The 20,021-nt window shown below is 43.3% G+C and overlaps 1 protein-coding gene across 9 annotated transcripts in view; it reads right to left on the bottom strand.

Moving 5' to 3' along the window:
- ZFHX3 (zinc finger homeobox 3) overlaps window positions 1-20,021 on the bottom strand; it is a 685,441-nt gene that overhangs the window by 580,342 nt on the left and 85,078 nt on the right. For 8 of the 9 annotated variants that reach the window (XM_054198577.1, XM_054198573.1, XM_054198572.1 and 5 more), the window contains one exon: window positions 10,267-10,442. The gene's annotated coding sequence lies outside the window, so the exon portion shown is untranslated. Of the gene's footprint in view, window positions 1-10,266; window positions 10,443-12,940; window positions 13,103-20,021 lie in introns of those variants that run through there. The other variant, XM_054198578.1, reaches the window with a different exon arrangement.

Raw genomic sequence — 20,021 nt, 5'->3', positions numbered from 1 at the left:
GGGATTGGCTACAACTGTCGTGAGAAATCAGGTTAAAACAGGTGAAGACATTAATTAACAGATAAAAGAGCAGACTCCAAACAGCTTGGTTCCCTCCAGCTCTCTCCCATCTGTCATCCTAAAAAGTGCTCCAGAACCTGCTCTTGTGACTCGTTGCGTGCTGGCACTCACACCGGCGTGAGAGGGTTTGGGGCGGAAGGTATAGGGCTGCGAATTTAATCCCTTTGTACCTCAGTCACCTAATCCATAAAACAGGGATAATAATGCTTGCTAATCTCAGAAGGCTTTAATTGATTATTTGTTAAGATCATGACGAACTTAGCAGGAAGGCTTTAAAGACCTGCAAAGTCTATTAATTATTTTATCATTATCATTGCTGAAAAATTATACGACTTTCCTCCTTTTTGTTTGTGCCGTTTAGACTGGGAAGGTTTCGAGGCAAACCTCTTGTCTTCCTGCTTGATCACGTAACTGCGCGACACGCTGAGGCCACATCTCAGCTGAAGTCTTGGGGCATTATTATAATAAGTAAGAATAGTTTTAATAGTAAATTCTTCAGACCAAGGATTATGTCTTCCTGTTTATCTCATTGCTATATAGAAAAACAATGCAAACAATATGGCAGAACCCAATGCTGCAGCTAATGGCGACGAGTGAGGAAGGACTGTATTAAAATGAATGCAGCGAGGAGAACGCAATAACATTTCTAATAGAGGAACTTTAACTGTAGCTTTTCATTGTCAGATCTCAGAGCGTTTTGCAGCAGAGCACAAGCTTTTCTGCATCCACTTTAACACACAGGTAAAGAGTAATCGTGCAAAGTCAAGTGGCGGGGATCCAACCAAGTCCCCAAGTCACTCTTAATGAGGCATTACTATAAAAAACTAAGGCTGTTTATCTCTGCTAAAACAATGACAATTGCATGTTTATTAATGTAATATATATAATCATATTAAAACCATATGTTTGTCTACATATGGATTCAAAGATTTTTAAAAAAAAATCACTTGACCCGAACTTCAGTGTAACCGCACTATAATAATTTTCATCCTTTAAGCTCAAAGGCTTGTTAAAGCACTGACCAGGAAAGTTGCCTGTCCAAGTTATAGATAGGCTGAGACAAAGACTTCTCCAGCTTCTTTGGTAACTTCTTCCAAGTAACTGGAAGTCACAGCCTCCTACCGCAGCAAGCAGAGAGGCACAACATCTACGTGTCATTGGTCATAGCAGGCGAAGACCCAGACTACGCAGGGATCTTGTCTCTCACCCCACCTCAGAAAAGACGTTCACCACCTCCCCACCCAACACGTGGACATCTTGCTCACCCTGCAAGGTTATCTACTATGGTTAATATAGCTGTGCCATATTCACCGTTTGAATTTTGGTGTTTATAAGCCGAGCCCACTGCTATTTGCAACAGCTTCCTCTGTGCGCACACACACACACACAGAGGTAAGAGTTTCATGTCAATTTAACTTATGCAAAAAAAAAAAAGAGGCTGACCTCTAAACTGCTTTAGGCAGATACTTGTGTTCCAAACGTTTGCATTTTTAGACCCAAAGAATGAGCAAGTGTTGCTTGTCACCAAAGCCTGTCTAGAGCAGGACTATTCTGATGCTCTAGAGTGAGGATTTTTGCATGATTCTGGCAATATTTGGTCACACCTGAAAGATTAGCTTGTCTAATATCAGTAAGGAAAGATATTTCATGGCTGGTGTATTAGGAGGAAGCATGTCCTAAATTACTTCAATTCACATTTAATCTTTTCACCTCAGGGATCTAAACTTCTCAGAGCAGTGGCCTGCATGAGCTCAGACGGCCGAGTGCAATAACGCCGGAGAATCTGTGCACAGCAGGAACATGCCGTGACCGTTACCGGCAGTTTGCATGTACATCTACACCACGCACGGACGAGGGCGGTCGGTGGAAGATCTCATTTTATTATGGCCTCAGGACACCGAGTTAGAATTGGTCTAACAGGAAGGGGAAAGTTATTGAGCCACAAGCTTTCTCTCAGATGGTTTTCTCTTCAGAAGTTTACTTTACCTCCCAAATTAAATTTTTTGGTAATATTCAATACTTTTTTTTTTAAAAAGCCTTAAGTTGTAGCAGTGTGTCCACAGTTATTTATTACCTGCCTTGTGGTCTGAACAAATATGATTTTGTTATTCTATGTTGTCAATAGAAAAAGCACATATGGTTTTGGTTGACAAAATTATGATAAAATTCACTGTATCCTAAAAAATGATTGAAAAGTTTGCAGATGGTTTCTGGGCATAGTAGGGAGGGGGAGGATTGAATTTCAACAAAAGACGTGCCAAATTTTTTTCTCTTCTTACTGTTCACCCTGTTTCCACATCCCAGCTTTTTTCTTATTAGATACTAGGGTAAAGCAGGTATTCAGCCCAGAAGTCATATGTTTCTCTTTAGCTTTTGGCATTCCATCACACTTTGTCATGTTCACATTATGTTATACCCAGGTTCATTCACAGATAAACATGAAATGACATCATAAGCCTCAAGTCACAAACAGCAAAACACAATTAACAGTAATCTAAAGAGTGTCACATTTGCACCCCAAAAATTTCATGTTTGACAAGTGTTGGTCTTACTCATATTCTGAAGGTTTTCAATACATTTAAATTCTCTTCTTTTTTTTTCTTCTTAAAAACTAAGTTCTGGTCTCAGTTCTTTTACTTCCCAAGGGACAAAAAAGTAGGGAGAGGGCCAGGAACTGCCAGCCCAGATCAGATGTTATCCTATTTCTTGTTTGAATTGATAACCCCTTTTCCTCAGCACTGTTCACATAGTCAAGATAATCACTTCTGTGGGCTTTGCTGTGCTTTTGTAAATTCTGTAAAACAAAAGACCCATGCAAGCTCTGCTTTTTGCGTTTCATCTCCAAAACATCTTTACAAAGAGATTTCACCTGTCATTTGGTGAAATACATTTTTCCTCTACTTTGTCTTTCTGGGGAAAATATTCCTTTATCTTTCTGCTTGTGCCTGAACGCTGCAGTGACTGGTGCCCCGTTAAAACGACGGTTGGGTGGGCTGGCACATGGGACAGACCCTTGGACGCTGATGAGAGCAGGGGGCTGGAAGCTGCAGGCTGGAGCCTCGCAGCCTTCTGAGACCATGGGGATTTTGAATTAGCTGCTGCACACTGGTACTGACCCGCATTGCTAAAATAACTCCTGGGGAGTGCTTCTCACCTTCTCATGCTTTCCATTAATTTGGTAACACAGTTCAATCTGTCATAGACATTTTTTTCTCCGTGACACTTGTGGTAGTCGACGATCTGCTACATCACCACCTCTAACAGTTGTTCATACCTTGGTGTACACACGTGCGTGTAGGTCTACACTCCACATGGTGATCAGCACGGGCTGGAACAACGGAAACCTGGGCAGGAGGTTCTGCTTCCCCAGGAGAGGGTGGAGGGACGATGTCCTCTTCGCATTTGAACAAGAGGCAAGCTCTGAACTCTGTCCCTACTCTTTCATTCTAGCCATGTTAATGATGGATAACACAGAATGCTCGGAATTTATTCAACCTGCCATATTCACACCTCTGCCAAACCTGTCAGTGGCCTTCAGCGGCTGTCATCCCGCCTGCCTGGGGATGTCTGTGGAGCAACAAGCCAGGATGGAGAAGACGGATAATTGTTGAGGGGAGAACATCTGGAAGGTGTCATTGGAGTGTTAGTAGCTCTCCCTGTCTATGAGCTATACCCAAACATGTCGATAAGTTTCCCAACATGGAATTCATTTTTTATAACAGGATACACGTGGAAGTTCATGTTTCAGCGGTGGCCAGAAGTGGCTCTTTTCTTCTTCAAAAAGATTTGTGACCTCTTCTCCAGGCTACTGTAATATGATTTATTTGGGTCTCCTTTCACAGAGCACTCACAGGCCACGGTGTATTACAAAATGCAAGAGCAAAGGCTTTCAGCTATGAGTTAATGAGAGTTATGCTCCATGACCTGCACCATCTGCCTGTTCGCCAGCGAGCACAGTGTAACGCCTGCCACGGCACAGAGCTGCCCTACGCGAGGGTCCCTCTGTCCTGCGCTGCCAGGACAGCCAGCGTGGGCTGGGCCAGGTAAGGACAGCAAAAGTCCACGTGAGCAGAGCGAGTGTCAGAGTGCAGGGTGCAACAGAGGGACATTTCCCATCCCACGTCTGCACCCAGCAGCAGCAGCCGTCTCTGGGCACTTTCTGTGCTCCATACACATCCAAGATGTAATGGAAAACGGGAGTATGTCTGGTATGGAAGCTCAACCACAGAAAGACAAGAGCAGAACAGTGGCTGCACCTCCTTCCTAGAGCTGCTTTGATCCTAGTGGGGACGGAAGAGTGCTCGGGACATGGAGGTTTACACCCTGACTTAAACACGTCTAGAAGTTTTTACATGCACCTCAGAAACATTGAAGGTTCACCCAGCCGTATCTGTTCAGTCGAAAGGATACCTGTCCTACAGCAGAGGGATACACCACCTGTAGGCAACTGTTCCATTGCGCAAAGGAAAAATTTTGCAAGATCTGTGCAGTGTGAAACCCTGAGCTGACCAAGGGGCAAGATGCTCTCCATATTCATTCCTATTTCTATCAGAGAATGTAGCCTCTTTTTATCTAAATTTTATCTAAAACTATTTTCTTATTCAAGGTCTCTCAAAGCACTTATTAAAATAATCAGTTTAACTACCACAATGACCCTAGACAAATGCATCAGCTGGAAGATCTTTAGCAACGACTCAAAAAACATCCTTGCAGAATACCACACGTCATGTCTATCTCAAAATAGCTCACCTCCGAAGAGATACCCTTTACTGAGGTCCCGAGTGGTACCTTTTCAAAGGGACCGTGGGACAGCTATCTCCAGCTTGGACAGAGCGCAACATGCTTTTACGCCTTGTCTGAACTGCCGCCCTCTGTCTGAGGCACTGAGAGGCGAGATCGGCACTCTGCATTAGTACAGATCCTTGATATGACGCTTAAACCTCTAACCCACCAGTTCAGAGGGAAGAATTCTACCCAATAAACCTTCCTGACATGCAATAAAATAACACATTTATTTACTTGCTTGAACCCACCAATGTGCTGTTCATTTCAGTGATTGATAGAATTGGGTTATAATAAGCATACTTTATTATTGAAAAATTTAATTTAAGGTTTAAACATAAAACAAATGGTATTTTCAAATCTATTTTAATGAAGACTATCAAAACCATTCCTTTGCCATAAGGGAAAAATTCTGTCTCCATATCTGTTATGTATATATGCATAAAATCTTCAGCCTACAAGTATAAGTCGCCTGTCCTTCTATCAATCCATCATTCTGAAAATAGAATACAGAAAGCCTTATTTTTTCACTTAATTTTCATTAGATTCTTGAGGGAATTAAAATAACACAATAATGGGCAAATTCTGCCACTACAAATCCAAATGACAGCAATGAATCTACTTACGGGCGGAATTTGGCCAAAACTCCAGCTAGGAGTGCCAAATACAGAGCAGATACCCATAAAAGTATACTTAGAGCTCAAGTATGTCAGGTAGGTAAATAATATACTTTACATTCATACAAGGATGTGAATGCCTTTAACATGCTATAGGGGGTAACGGACTGGCTAGCAGGACGGTGGTGCAGCTCCCGGTGGGTGCTGTAGCCATGGGCAACCGCTTTTGCACTGGTGCAGAGCACCAACAAGGCTCTTTGCCTTTTGGGGCAAAGCCCACTCTTGGTGCTGGCCATCATAGCTGCACTCCAACTCACGTTTCTACAGAGGTTTTTCTTGTACAGAGAAATGCAGGACTTCTAGTGTGCCTCCAACAAGGCTGTGGACAACCAGATACCCAGCCTTGGAGAAGTCTAGCAACGCAATGTATTGCCTGGTGCTCATGGTGATGGACTCGGCACGTCCATCTTCATCTGGGGCTTCCCTGCATAGATGTTAGCCAGGCCATCCTTGCAATCCCCGTGCCAGAAAGCGCAATCCAGCAACCCACCAGGACGCCTCTCTTCTTCCAGCAGGACTGGAGAGAGTTGCCAGGTTGTGTGTATTGGCTCTCCCTTTTTCTGTGCACGTTGTGCCATTCACCTCTGCCCCGTATACACACTCGGAAAGATTTTGGAGGATATGCTGAGAAAAAAAAAAATTTATAAAGCTTTTCCCGGGGACTTTCACAAGACCTCCCCACAGTCAGTGTGGACATCGAGTTTCTCGCCTTTCAAATAAAAAACATGCAAAAAGATACGTGACGTGCCAGAAAAAAATCCTGCTCCTGAGTCCCTTTCCCTCACTCCTCTTTCCCCGTGGCTGCGAGGAGCAAAAGGCTGCGGGTGGCTGCTGTGGGACAGAGGTCTTAGGGCACAGTCTCCCAGCCTCGTCCTCTCAGGAGAGGGGCTGGAAGATGCCCCTACCGTGACGGGGGCACCGGGATCACCACCTGACCTGAATGGCTGATCTGTGGACCCCCAGCCAGTGCCACATCTGGAGCTATGTCCTCACTGAGAAGTGAGGACAACCACCGTCAGCAAACCACTGTCCCTGGGCAGCCAAACCCCGGGATAGGTGAAAACATCTGCACACAGCTGGCTGAGCTGGCCCCACTTTCCTCAAACCCTTTCTCTATTCTTGTCCTATTGCCCTTTATTTTTAGACATCAGCAATACATTTTTTTTCAGTTTTAATGCATTTTAAAAAATAATTTGTGGGTGCTTGCTTGTTATAATTGAGTGTGTAAGTTAAGCTTTAGCCATGCGCTGAAGTTCAGGGGGTAGGAATAATAGAATCGCATTAAGGATGCTGGGAATGTTCTCATTCACATTTTCCTTAAATTTTTTAAATCACCTCAAACCATAGCAGTACATTAAAAGCGCAAGGTGTTGGCTGGATTCTTGTTTGATAATTTTTAAATGATCATCTATATTCTAATTTGGTTTGCACACTGCCCTGATAAGTCAACAGATTCGTTTCTTCAGTGGGTCAGACCCTTAGTACATTTTGCCTTTTTGCAGAAAAGAAATTTATCTTTTGAAATGACTTATTCTTTCCCTGGATGTTCCTTTGATGCAGGTCTATTGTTTCAGTGTAAAGAAAATGTATTCCTTTAACAGGTTTATGCCTTCAATGGAATTTGTGTAAGTAGGTTCCACTGCACAAACACAAAAAGCCCTAATACATGCAGGCTGGGTCTACATCACGCCGTCAGATGTCAAGTTTGATGACTGATGGTACTTACACAGATTTACACAACAAAAAGTACATTAAAAGGACGTTAAGATTGTGAGTCAAAGTCACAAAAGCATGGAAATTCACATTTCAGGATTTAAACATCCAATATTGACATGGAAAGCTGAATATTAAAATGGTATCCCATTAGAGTTAGGGTACTGAATAATTTTTAATCTAGACTATTAATTTCCTGAAATTTGTTGTTCTCTCTGCCTCTTATGGCTTTCACATTTTTAATTAAGTTTTTGTTGTGTATATGTCCTTGTCTTGTAATTTGTAAGTTGCTCCTTCTGTGTCTAGTATAATTACATAATATATGCAACATGTAGAGTAGCTTAATTAGAACTGTTAACCACGATATCTACGGAAATTATGAAAAGCTTCGTGAAACTTTGAGAGTAAATGTTTCTACAGATTTACCGAGGTTTAGAAATGGTTGTTTCCAGTATTATTCTCTAATAAAACCAATTACACCTAACGCCAGCCCAACTTGGAGTAAAATTATGGATAAGAATAATTAGTACTTACAGAATCCTTATCACCACGGTGTTATTGGTTTCAGATTGAAAAACAGATTTAGGGGTTAAGTGAGTTGCCAAAGGGCTGACTTTGAGTCAGTGTAAAAGGGAAAAAAAAAAAAAAAGCCATGCTTAGAAAACATGAGCCTCAAACCAGGCTCAGGCAACAATATTAAACTCCCTCTCTTTGATCGTTTGACCCCCTCCCCCACGTGTCTGGCATTATTCTCACAAAACCGTTTTGGATCCAAACCTTTCAGATGTTGAATTGCTCTTAGGAGATGGTGAGCACTAAAATAAATGGGAATTGAAGGTGCTTAGAAATGTGCACAGCCAGAATGATGTAAAGTTAAAAATAGTAAAGTAAATTGTATTTTGAAATTTTTTTGTAGCCTTAAAAAAAAATTATTCCCAAGTTTACACATCTTATGCCAGGCCTTACCCCGGCGTGAATTCTCCTAGGCAATTTTATAAGCCTTCCAAGTAAAAATGTGTAGCAAAACCAACGGCATGCTGTAACTTTAACTAGCAGCCTTACAGCCTCGCTGCAAGAGAAGCAGAAATATGCAAGTTAAACCAGTGGATAAAAAATCTCCACTGTAATGACTATTTGCTACGCTCTCGGAAGGGGTTGGGACAGCTTACGAGGAAAGGAGAGGAGTACCGGGAGGAAGGCAAAGTGCGATGAGATAAAACAGGAGCCGCTATTTTGAATACAATTTACGTTTGCTAATTCCATTTCTATCTATACAGAAGTGAGGCTCCATCTTACAGCACAGTGCAGCCATTTTAAGTTCACCAAGAATGAACTAAACAGAAAACAGTATGCTTCCTCAAATAAACCATAATATTGGCTTAAATGCCGATGGGAGCTAAGTAATGGCTAATGGCTAATTAAGGCCAATATCAATTAAAAAACAGGAATTTTCTTAATAACTCAAGACTACTCTGCAATTCCAGGACCAAAGGAATCGCCTCTCTCCAGAAGTGCTCCCACATTAACATTTCGGTGTTAACTTAGTATTGAAATCCATCAGCTACGTATACGCATATTATTGCAAAATATGATCATTTATTGGTTTCCATATTTGCTGAGTTAGCTTTTCTGCCTGCGGTGGCTTCACTTCGGATGAGCAAGAGCAAGCTCTCCCGTTCCCCTGGTAAGCCAGTGCCTGGAAGCCTGCCACCCCATCGGGGCACCGAGTGGTGACACCAAACCCAGGCTCGCATCCGAGAGTGAACTGGACGGCAGCAGATGGAAGAAAACAATTCAGAGGAAATACCTTGGCAGTCAACAGTGAAGCGGCAAAGATGGAGACAACGTGCGTAAGTATTAAATACATCTTGGTAAGAAATATATATTTATCTAGCAGATGCCAGAGACTCACTCTCTAACAGGCAGACGAAGGAAACCCGCACCCAAGCACACAGTTATCACCGCAACAAAAGACTGGAGGCGCGTGGCAAGGGGCATCGCTGGCGTGGGGCCCCCCCAGGCATCGGGTCAGGGTTTGCCACACAGTTTATCCAGAGTCTGAGGAAAAGCGTGTATACTTATTTATCTGCTCCCTGTGACGGTAATGAACGGACAGGTCGGATGCGCTCTGGAAAGAGTATCAGGTTCTGAGAGTGGCAGGGAGTACATCAGAGATAAGGTCTGTCCGTGAAACAATGGGTTTTTGTGGCGGTATTTTATGTCCCTAGATCAAAGTCCACTATTCCTCTTCAGTCCCTTCTAAAATAGGGGGTTGAGAATCAAGGGGAAGCCAATTTCTACTGAGGGGAGTTATCTAAGGGGTATTTCAGGTGGTTCAGCCTTTTTCTCCCCACCAAAAAGCAAAGAGAACACGAGTTACTAAAAGAGGGGGTTTTTTCTCAGTATAGCCAAAAACGCACACCTTTGAAATCTGGACACAAGATAGTCCGAAATGTGAAAGAAAAGAGTTGAACAGTTTGTACTCTAACTAGACTGTCACAACACCGTAGAACACTGTTTATCTGCAGGGTCACCCGGATTCTCCTGCCCTGAGCAGCTTTTGGAGCTGATCCGTTTTCTGCTGAAGTGGTTGAGGGGGATGAAATTTGGATTTATATTGAGAAAGAGATTTCAGCCTCTCTTCTGACTAAAGACAGTGCTATTGGAATAGTGGCAAAAGCTCTTCATTCTAGACTTCGGCAAAATACTATTATCAATAACATTAAAAAGCTATGTTTCAGGAGACAAATTGTTATGAAAGAAAACAATTGTGAGCATCTCCTCGCTGGTCCAGCCCTGAGCCCAGGCTCCTTTTCCCACACCGCCTCCATGCACCAGCCATGTAGACACCGATTCCTCCTCCCCTGCAAGGTTGAGAAGGGCACTTTATTCTTTCCAGGTGTCCTGCACTGGTTTATTTATGGTCTCACTTTCTTTCTTAGTGCGAGAAATCCTAGCTTTTAGCCAGCTGTAAAGGATTGGCAAGACGCATTTGTAAGGGGAAAAAAATTAGCGACGCTTTTTTCTTACCAACCTTTGCCCACCTTATTAGGCAGGGAATTTTCCAGTGTACTTAAATAAGCCCCACAGCAGCCTCGGTGTCTGACCCGTGAGCAGCAGTGTACGAGGGCACTCGGTGCATTAGTCCAGAAACCAGCTGAAACGTAGTCCCATCTGATAAACCTGGGCTCCAGCCTTAGGAAAAACTTCCTGTGAGGAATGAAAAGGAAGACAGACTCGTATTTCTATTCTCAAGGGCTTTGGCAAAATCACAGTGACCCCACCTAAAAAATCCCAGGAGCCACCACTTTTCTCACAGTCCCTAATAAAGTCACCTTCTCCCATTCAAGAGCCGGCGTTGCGGTGGCAGGGATGGAGAAGAGAGGTTCCCAGCAGTGCCCCCCCCATGCAGCATCAGATCAACTCAAAATAATGTTCAACAGCTACTGCTTCTGTACCGGAGTCCATTAACCCTCTAGCTGGATGCATCTCACTTTTTAAAAATGTAAACGGCAAATGTAAATGGCACATTCAGAAAGAAACAGTTGTGCATCCCTAATCAGTCCTCTAGCTGTAAATTTGCACCCAGAAGCAGGGTATCATTTTTTTGCTGAAAAAGAAGACTCAGGGCACAGGGAATGTGTTACAGCAGCTTCATGAAGCCCAGGATCCCCATGGGACCAAAACCAGGCAAAGTTCAGTGGCGTCAGATGGAGCCCGTGAGGTCTGTCCTCGTCGCAGAGCTCCTGCCCGGATCCTATCCTGCTGTGGACCGGGCTTTCGGTCATCAGAAAGGTGATAGAAAGAAGAAAATGTGCCGAGAGCTTAGTTTTGAAACAGAGAAGCGTAAAGGCCCTGGAAAAGTTGTTGCTTGAAAGAGAATTAGTCTTGGGTTTATCAAAATGAAGTGTCAGATACCTTTATGCATATGCTAGAGAGACTCTACCCTGCTTGGTTAATGGCAGGTTATTCCTTTTCTTACGCTGTCAACTATTGTTACTGATTGTTAATAGCATTAATATTTCCATCACTTAATTTATTTTATTAATCCCATTCAGGTTTACCATTACCAGCATATGAACTGTAAATAGCAATAATAATGCCATCAAGGTTAATATCAGTGATGCTGAAGGGTATTATGTAAAACACAGCCTGTGAGCGGCAGGGAGACAGGCGCCTATAAAACCTCGCCTGTGATAGCGGGGGGTGGGTTAAACAAAGGTCTTGCACAGATTTACGGAATTGCGTTATCTTCTGGAAGAGGTGAAGATTTAATACCAAAAGCCTCCTTTAAATTTCCTGTAATGTTCCTTTCTATCCCCCGACTGTAAAAATATAGCCAGAGAACATTCTTAAGGAACGGCATTTTTATCTTAAATTATTAAAAGTCTAATAGTGGTTTCAGTTTTCTTCTAAAAGCAAAGGCATTGGAAACAGACGATTTGTCAACTTTTAAATCACAATAGGAAGGTGTCAGGGTGACTGCAAACAGTGCAAGGAAAAGGTCTGCCTAGGAGAGCACAGGACAAACAAAATTATGGATGTTCCCCCAAAAGCCCACTGCCAAATGCCAGGCTGGGAAGGGGGAAGCGACCGACCAGGGGCTTGCACCCACAGTCCTGTGCAAACGGCAGACTCTGTTCACTTGGGATTTGGCAAATATTTCAGCTGTTGAGGGCACAGCTGCCAGCTGGTACCCCTGAGGGGGCTGCACTGCCAACCAGCCAGCAACAGGAGGACCAGGGGTTGTATCACCCGCACCCCCGGCCAGGGACGGCTGCACGCGGGACACGCTGTCACGGGGCTGAGTTTTCAAATACCGGCGACGGCTCTGGGAGCCTCGTGTCGGCGTCACCTGAGGCACCCAAAAAGGCCCCGCGGAGCAGCACTGGGGGGCAGGTCCCGCAGGAGGACACCGACGAGCGAGACACCCGCAGCACTGGCCATGCTGAACGCTGAGCCCACAAACCGTGCGGAGCCCCGCCAGCAGGGTGCACGGGGGCATTTCTGGACGCTATTCTTGAACAAGTCCAGCACCCATTGCAAACCCAGGGCAGCTCTGCACAATCAGGGGTTTTGGCACGTACCATGGTTGACCAAGAAGAGCAACGATCCCATCAGCAGTAAGCATGCCGGCATTATTTATTCCGTCAGAAATGAAAATAAATCTGCTAGCTAAAGGTTTATCAGCAATTGAAAGGCCAAAATATCTTTATGCAAACTATCATTCTCACAGCTGAAAGTCTCATGGCACAGTGAGGGGACACAGGTCGTACACGTTTATCGCCATGCCATACGCGTAAGCCGGTGCAGGGCAGCAGGGCGCGTTGGTGCCCCTTCTCTGGTGGTGAGTCAGTGGGCAACGGCAGTGACAGCCAGAGGGGAGCCACCCAGGGACATCCCTGTTACAGACCCGGCAACGTAAGGAAATATTTGCAAATGCTGCTTTGGAAAAAAGCGGGTAAAAATGATTCAAGAACGGGAATTTAAATCCCATAGGAATTCCAGGAAAATACGGAAGCCACTGGTAAAGAGGCCACTGAATATAGTAGTTGAGGGAAATCTGGAGAAAGGGCTCTGTTTGCACCTCTGGGCTGGATTTCTGAAGGTAAAGAACACGTCGGCTTCCTGCGCCTGGACAGGGTGATTTAGTATTCACACCACTTTATTTGGGAGGAATTTGTAAAAGAGTTGGAGCTATAAAATACCTTTCTGCTCATTTTTCATGGATGCTGCTGCAGAGGCTGCCGAAGTCTGCCAGGGCAGAGAATGGAAAAGGACGTCTGCCATGGAGGAAGGCTCCGTCCTGCAGTAGGAAGTGGCCCGTCGACACAGACCCTCCTTTCTTTGTTACATCTGCCTTGCCTTCCTCGAAGAATTAAATTAGATATACAAGGGGGAAAGAGAGAGGGAGAGGGGGAGAGAGGGAGAGAGGGAGGGCAAGGGAGGGAGGGAGAGAGAGACGAGAGAAAAGGCTCAGGCAGGAATATATTTCCTATGTCTGGATAAGGGGAAGGATTCGAGGTAATTGCTTGCTTTTCTCATTGTTCTCAGCTGCCAAGCAGAGATTCATAGAGTGTCTGCAAAGATCTCTCTCTTTTTTCTTTTCCTTCTAATTCTTCACACACCCCCCTCCGAACCCCCATCTACCCCCATCCCTATCCCTCCCCTTCCTCCTGCTTATTCCACCCTAGGAAAAAAAAGTAATTTGTCTGTTTTATTTATGATGCAATGAAGGTATGCTGAACGCATCGGGATAACCTGACACTGGTCAAACTATCTGTCAGCAAAGAAGAACTGCCTTCATACTCCAACGAGTGCATAATTTAACCATTTCTCTACCAGAGGGCAACGCGAGACCATCCATTTAAAACAAGAGGGTTTGTCACTGCTCCTTCCACAATAAAACCCAGTTTTGTTGCACCCTGGCAAAAACTAGCATTTGGCATGTTTTCAATCAACCCTTTATCTTCTCATTTTCACTAGTCGTATACAGATTGTCTGCATGTAATAAAACTTCTACTTGGAAAAATATAAAATGATTTGAGATACTCGTATGAAAGCCAGGTCCCAAAACAAGATGGAACACACAAATCTGCCAGCTATGAAACCAATTCAGGATGGATTTAGGACCCAGATAGATCCAGACAATTGGATGCTGAGTATGGGGAAGAAATAGTAATGCCTCAGGTCTGAAAGAAGTACATATAATCCTATCCTCCTGATGCACAGGGAGGCAATGGCTTCAGCTCAGAAAGAAAATGCAACCCATCCAGCGAGCGGGGCAAAAGGGAAATGTGAGTTAAAGGAGGAGACAGAAGAAAAGAAAATATTAGCAAATAATATTCCAAAATATTTGAGATGTGAAGCAAGAATAAAAAAAATAAAATAAACTGCATAAGGGCTTTTTTTTTTAATTAAAAAAAGAACCAATCCAACCCAACCAAACATAATTAATCTATGCAAGCCCTGTTGAAATAGGATGGAACAAACAGGGGAAAGGAATTACTAGTTGCATTCCACCATTTTAAATTAGTCACAATATTTTTTCCTCACTCCTGAGCCGGCACAGCAAGCAGCATGCATGAGAGCGCGCTGGCAAAGCAGTTGCCAAAGGAGCCATTTTCTGGCAGAGACTTTGCCGGCAGTTCCCACCGCGCCGTGTCCCACTGGCATCCCCGCGCAGCCGAGGGGACGGGATGCTTTACAGCAACTGCAGGCGGCTCCCGCATCCCCCGCAGCTGTGCCATTAGCTAGGATAACTCTTGATACGAGGCAGAAAAAGACACGCCGAGTTTTAACAGATTTTTGATATCATCATAAAAACCAATACTCAGGATTCGGCCCAGACCTGCGAGTTCTCGCAGCGTGAAGCCCTGTCGGGCAAGATTGCCTGAATGTGTGGGATTTGAGCACACTGAAAATATTCTGATGTTTAATAAATGACAGAAGAAAGTATAAAATAAATAAAAAGAGATTTTGCGATATAATGCAATGCATGCAACAAGGATCAGGGAAGGAACTCCAGGAAATAAGGGGTTTGACGAATAGCTTCTGCTCGTGATCTTATTTATTTCTGATACACGCCAGCACTTGCCTCCACACTGAAAGCAAGCAGGAAAAGATTTTATGAATGGGAATATCTATAGCAAGAGGGAATGTAAAATGGAAGGGAGATAATAGGAAGGGTCGGGTCAAAGCCAAGAGGCGGTCCCCGGGACAGGCGAGTGACAGCCGCCACCGCAGGCCACCCTCGCCGGTCACCCCGGGACGGGGATGCTGGCAGCCCCGCGTGCCACTGTCCAGGGGCCACCCGCCTCCGCAGGCTCTCCTCCTGCTGCGGGGCTGCTTGTGGCCGTCATTTTTGGAAGGAGGGACTGCAAAATTAAAATCGGGTTTTATTCTGCATTACTGAGAAACCAGCATTCGGAACTGGCATATATTTTTCTTTGTGAGATTATTTAGGAATCAATCGTTATAGCTACATTCCATACTTACCTATAACTATACGTGTATAAAACACACAGTAAGATAAAAACAAATATATTTGGCAAAACATAAAAATAAGGACATATTTTGGCTACGGGGAATCAATTTCTAAAAGAGATTCTGTAGTAGATGTATCAAAAAAGTCACAGAATGTTTGTCCTGTCATTTGGGAAATCCCACACCTGCACAAAAATGATGAACATTCCTATGTTTTTCACACAAAAATTGCTCCATAATAATTAGTATACTTGGAAACAGTCCATTTTACTTTCTTATTCTGCTTTATCTTTTCACTACCGAGTGAAAAAATAACATGAAATTGCAACAACCAGCCAAGCTCCTTTTAATTCACAACCATTTTAAAATATGAAAATACAAATCTAGATAAATCCAGCAAGCTTTGATTTTATTGTCAAATTGCAACTAAAATTAGAATTAGTTAAAACAATTTAAATTTGTTAAGAAAAAGCTACAATGACATTGAAATATTCCGTGCCTGTTTTTAACTTGAGCCAAATTTTTAAGGCTGAGTTACAAACCTGAAAACAGGATGTTAATACCTGAAACAGTTGCGTTAATTTAAACGTAGGAGCACAAATAACATCATTATAATTCCGAACAGGTTGTTTTATCTCTTCAAATCCGGAGTTAAAACCTACTAAAATAAAATTACAAGAGCCTTTTCAACAGACAAGCCCCTCCAAAAGAAACTGTACAGTTCTGCAACCTGATTTGCGTTACGGATTTTGAATTGTTCATAATTTGTATTTGTGAAACAGGCTGGATTATTACAGCGGGGGAGATCAGATCAGTTTACCGTCTGCCTGAGTTTCCTACAGAAATCTGACGACCCTCCTCCATGAGCCCCTCTTTAAGTAATTGCTCTGCCATTTTGTTGGTGCTTCTTTTTCACCTGACTCGGCCCCAGAGAGCCCAAACCGCATATTTAAAAATAGACTGGGATGTCCCAAAACAAAATTTGCTGTCAGCAATGCTTCTGTCGTCCCTCCTCATCATAAAGAGAAGACGTGTATATGCTGATGTAAGGGAATTTGCTTCAAATCAGTAATATTTTACTTTAATCAGGGACTTAGAGAAAATCATACTTTGTAAAATAAAAGAATTCCCTTTCCATTTCAAAATGATAAAATTTTAAAAGAAAAGTAGAAAACAGTTGCAGAGAAAAACAAATTAAAAAGGAAAGAAAGAATAAAACAGATGGCCAAAAGAAACTTTAAAAATAAATTCATAATTCTCATTAGCAATGTAAAAATTATTTTGATTAGAGATTTCTGTAACATCTAAACCTACATTTTTGAGAGCTGGCTTTACAGTCAATGGATATTTTTGTTTACATGCTTCTTTGGTGTAATAAAACCAAATAATAAAATGAAAGTCCTATTAAAACTGAAATGCATCTGCAAGTTTTTTTTCCACCTTTGATGAGTTATGGGCATAGGAAAGTGCATGACCATTTTCTACACTGTTTTAAAATACCTATAAACGATTTCTATAATGTATTTTCAATGGGAGCTTGTTAGTAATATGAGATTATTTTTTTTCCATGAACTCCAGAATACCTAATATCTAAACTGTTCTATCATTTGGCTGCTGAGTATTTATTTATCACAGACATGTACTTTAGAGCCTCACACGGAGAGATCCCGATATTTCTCTGGGCTGAGCTCTTTGTAAGTCTATTCCTTTCTCATATATAAGCATGAAAGAAATACAGTTGAAATATATATTGCTTTTCAAATGCTGTGATAGTTGATACTTCTTCGATGGCTGCAGACTAACACTAATTCGGTGTATTTGCCCCACTCTGTTGTAAGCTTTTCCCTTTTTTGGATGGTGGTTTAATTAAGGCATTTGCCTCTCTCATCCCCAATGCTATTAAATTTTAAACCAGCCACGGTGCCTTTCTTTTTTTTCACCCTTTTTTATTATTACCATTCGTTACTGCAGCACGCCGGACCCCTGCGCCCCACTACCCTCCGTCCCTCCAGCCTGGCCCTCTCGCTCCCCCCGGTTTTTTTCCTTCTCCTTAAATCTCAGCTGCTCTTTCAGCTGGCCTCATGCACTACAAGGGAATAATTTGCTTTCATAATTTAAATTTTTTTTATATACACATCTCATGTTTTGTTAGGGGGGATGCTGCTCGGGATGCAGGCAGCCTGCGCTGCCGGGCGGCGGTTCGTGGATGGCGAGTGCCCTCTGCAGGAAAAAATACCCCCAGCCCAGCCAGGAAAAACAGCCTCAGAAGTAGGAGAAAACAGAAGCAAATCAACTTCTGCATTTTTTAATGTTTTTTTTACTCATTCAATTATTACACAATACATCAGTGCTGACGGATGCAGGCAGTGCTGCCGGACCCCTGAGCTGAATTTTCCTACAAAGTCCAAAGCTGCTTCAGTCCCAGCCCACCGCCACGGGTCATCCCGTTCCTGCGGTGGCAGCCGCATTAAATACAGAAGCAGATATAAGAAGAATTCTCATTTGCAAGGTAATGTTTTATGGAAGGCTCTAAAATCCCTGCCACGTATTTCAGAGCACAGACATGCAGGATTCCTGCTTTTTGTGCAGCAGAACTGCGCAGGATGGAATTTTTATCGTTTTTTTCCCAAAAATAAGCTCTTTAGGAAATTCCAAATCAAGCCCTGTTCAAACACCTGTCCAGAATGACAGCACTTGCTGTACGCTGTGTGCGCTGCTCACGTTCTATTTTAAACAGCAAATTCTGATTTAGCTTGTATGTACAGATGGATAAAATCAATGCAAAACATCAGCCAGGAAAAAGCTATAATGGCAGATTAAAAAAACAAAACAAAGAGAACACTTTTAAGGCCGGTCTCTAACCAGGAGCCTGCGAGACCTTTGAAAGCCAGTGCAATATAAGGCATCCTGAATGCCTTTTAATCAAAGGCCCGGTTCCGCGCGGGGACCCAGCTGCCTTGTATATCACAAGCCATGATTCCTTTCCCCAAACGCAGACATGTGTATTGCGGAAGAGGGTGGGATTAGGGAAAAAAAAAAAACGTTCTCTAAAGGGAAAGCATTTCAAAAGACGTCATGAAATGAGAATTTACTGGTCTTTTCCAAGAGCTAATAATGCCTGCGCAGCACAATAGGCATCGCTCACTGTGCCACAGACAGGACTTGCAGACTCCTTTTTGTGTGTCCCCCCCCCTCTTTTTTAAGAATATAGCTTATGCAAACCCCGCCACAGACTTTTCCTTGAGATTGTATATCAGAGCAGCAGGGGGTCTGATGAAGTGCTCATTTTTTTACATCAGTCTTATAAATTGCTCTCCCCATTAATTGTTGCCATGGAAACAATGCATTTGGCTTGTATGGGGATCCTGAAAAATTTTTAATGGGATTCTTAAAAATGTGCAGGAGGCGGGTGGGGGGTAGGGTAGGTGCTCTCAAACACCCTCAAAAAAGATCCAGCATAAGTTCTAACAAAATGTGCAGTTAATTGCTTGTTTCCAAATGTTGCTAGACTGAACCCAGATTAAATCGAGGATCTGAAAACATTATTCAAATGTCCAGGGGAAAAAAAAAAATGAAACAAAAGGGCAAGTACAGATTACGTGACAGCACAGACGAGAATTTTCAAACACCTCCTAGCAAAACACAGCCAGGAGACCATGACCAAATAACAATTCTTTAATGTCACAGCCTTAACTAATAATTTAAGCATGAGCAGTCCTTGATAACCCATCAGATCTTCCAACAAATGTTGTGCTCCTTGCAGAATCTCCACACGCTGCTCTGACAGGGACAGCGGTCGCTACACACAGGCTGCACCAGCAGCGCATAGACATGCACACACACCATCTTCCCTTTCTCCACTCTTCGTACGCCTGAGAGGATTTTTCTTTTTTTTTTTTCTTCCCCAGCAGGGAAAGTATTTGTATTACAGGGTATGAAACTAGTCCAACATGCAAGCATATTTAATTTGGAAAATGTGTGGCTAAATGCCACTTGTTATGGGATTAGTTAACAGCTGCAAGTCTGCTACTGTGGAAAGAATTTTTTTCAAAAAAAAAAAAAGAAAGAAAAGGATTTAACTGAGAACCAATATGTGCCGTCTCCCAACTTTCCCTGTGTATTTTCAAGTTACATTCAGTTTCTCAGCTCTCTATGGGGTTGTCCTCACTTAACTGTCAGCAGAAGCTATCTCCACTTAAATTAACTCCTCTCAAGTCAGCCTGCTCTGAGTGAGAGCCGTCAGCATTGTACAACCGCCCTTGAGCTGCAAGGCGTGTTGAGAGGAGCCGGCTCAGCCCCACGGCGCGATGAGCACCAGCAGCACCTTCAGCCTCACACCGGCACTGCCGGGTCAGCCCCCACTAAAAGCACCCTTTGGCTCCAGCTGAAGACATGCCCAAGCGTCGGGTTACTGGCAGCTCTCAAGTTATACCTCAAGCCAGTCACGCAGTGAAGACAGGCTCTAAATTACTTGTTAAAAATACTGGCCTCGTCCTGAGTGTCCTATAGTGTCCTCCAACGCTAAGTGCTGTTAACGAAGGAGAGTATCACCTTTAACACATCAGTCACATAAGGCAAACCCACCAGTCACTTTATTTTTCCTGTCCATATGGCTATGACCTCCCTGCGTGACCGCTAACAGATATTTTCATAAAGATGCCAAGAAGCAGGTTTCTGCACCGTAACGTGCCCCCTCTCCATCCCAAAGTGTTTCTCATTAGTATCATGTTGCTGTTCTCTTTCCTGCCTGAGAACAGCTTCTCTTCTCTTGAGCCTAAAGCCCTTCCTTGGCCTAAGTGGTTG

The sequence above is a fragment of the Rissa tridactyla genome, chromosome 4, assembly GCF_028500815.1.
Source record: "Rissa tridactyla isolate bRisTri1 chromosome 4, bRisTri1.patW.cur.20221130, whole genome shotgun sequence".
In the NCBI taxonomy this organism is placed as follows: domain Eukaryota; kingdom Metazoa; phylum Chordata; class Aves; order Charadriiformes; family Laridae; genus Rissa; species Rissa tridactyla.
This window is presented reverse-complemented; position numbering and strand designations above follow the sequence as displayed.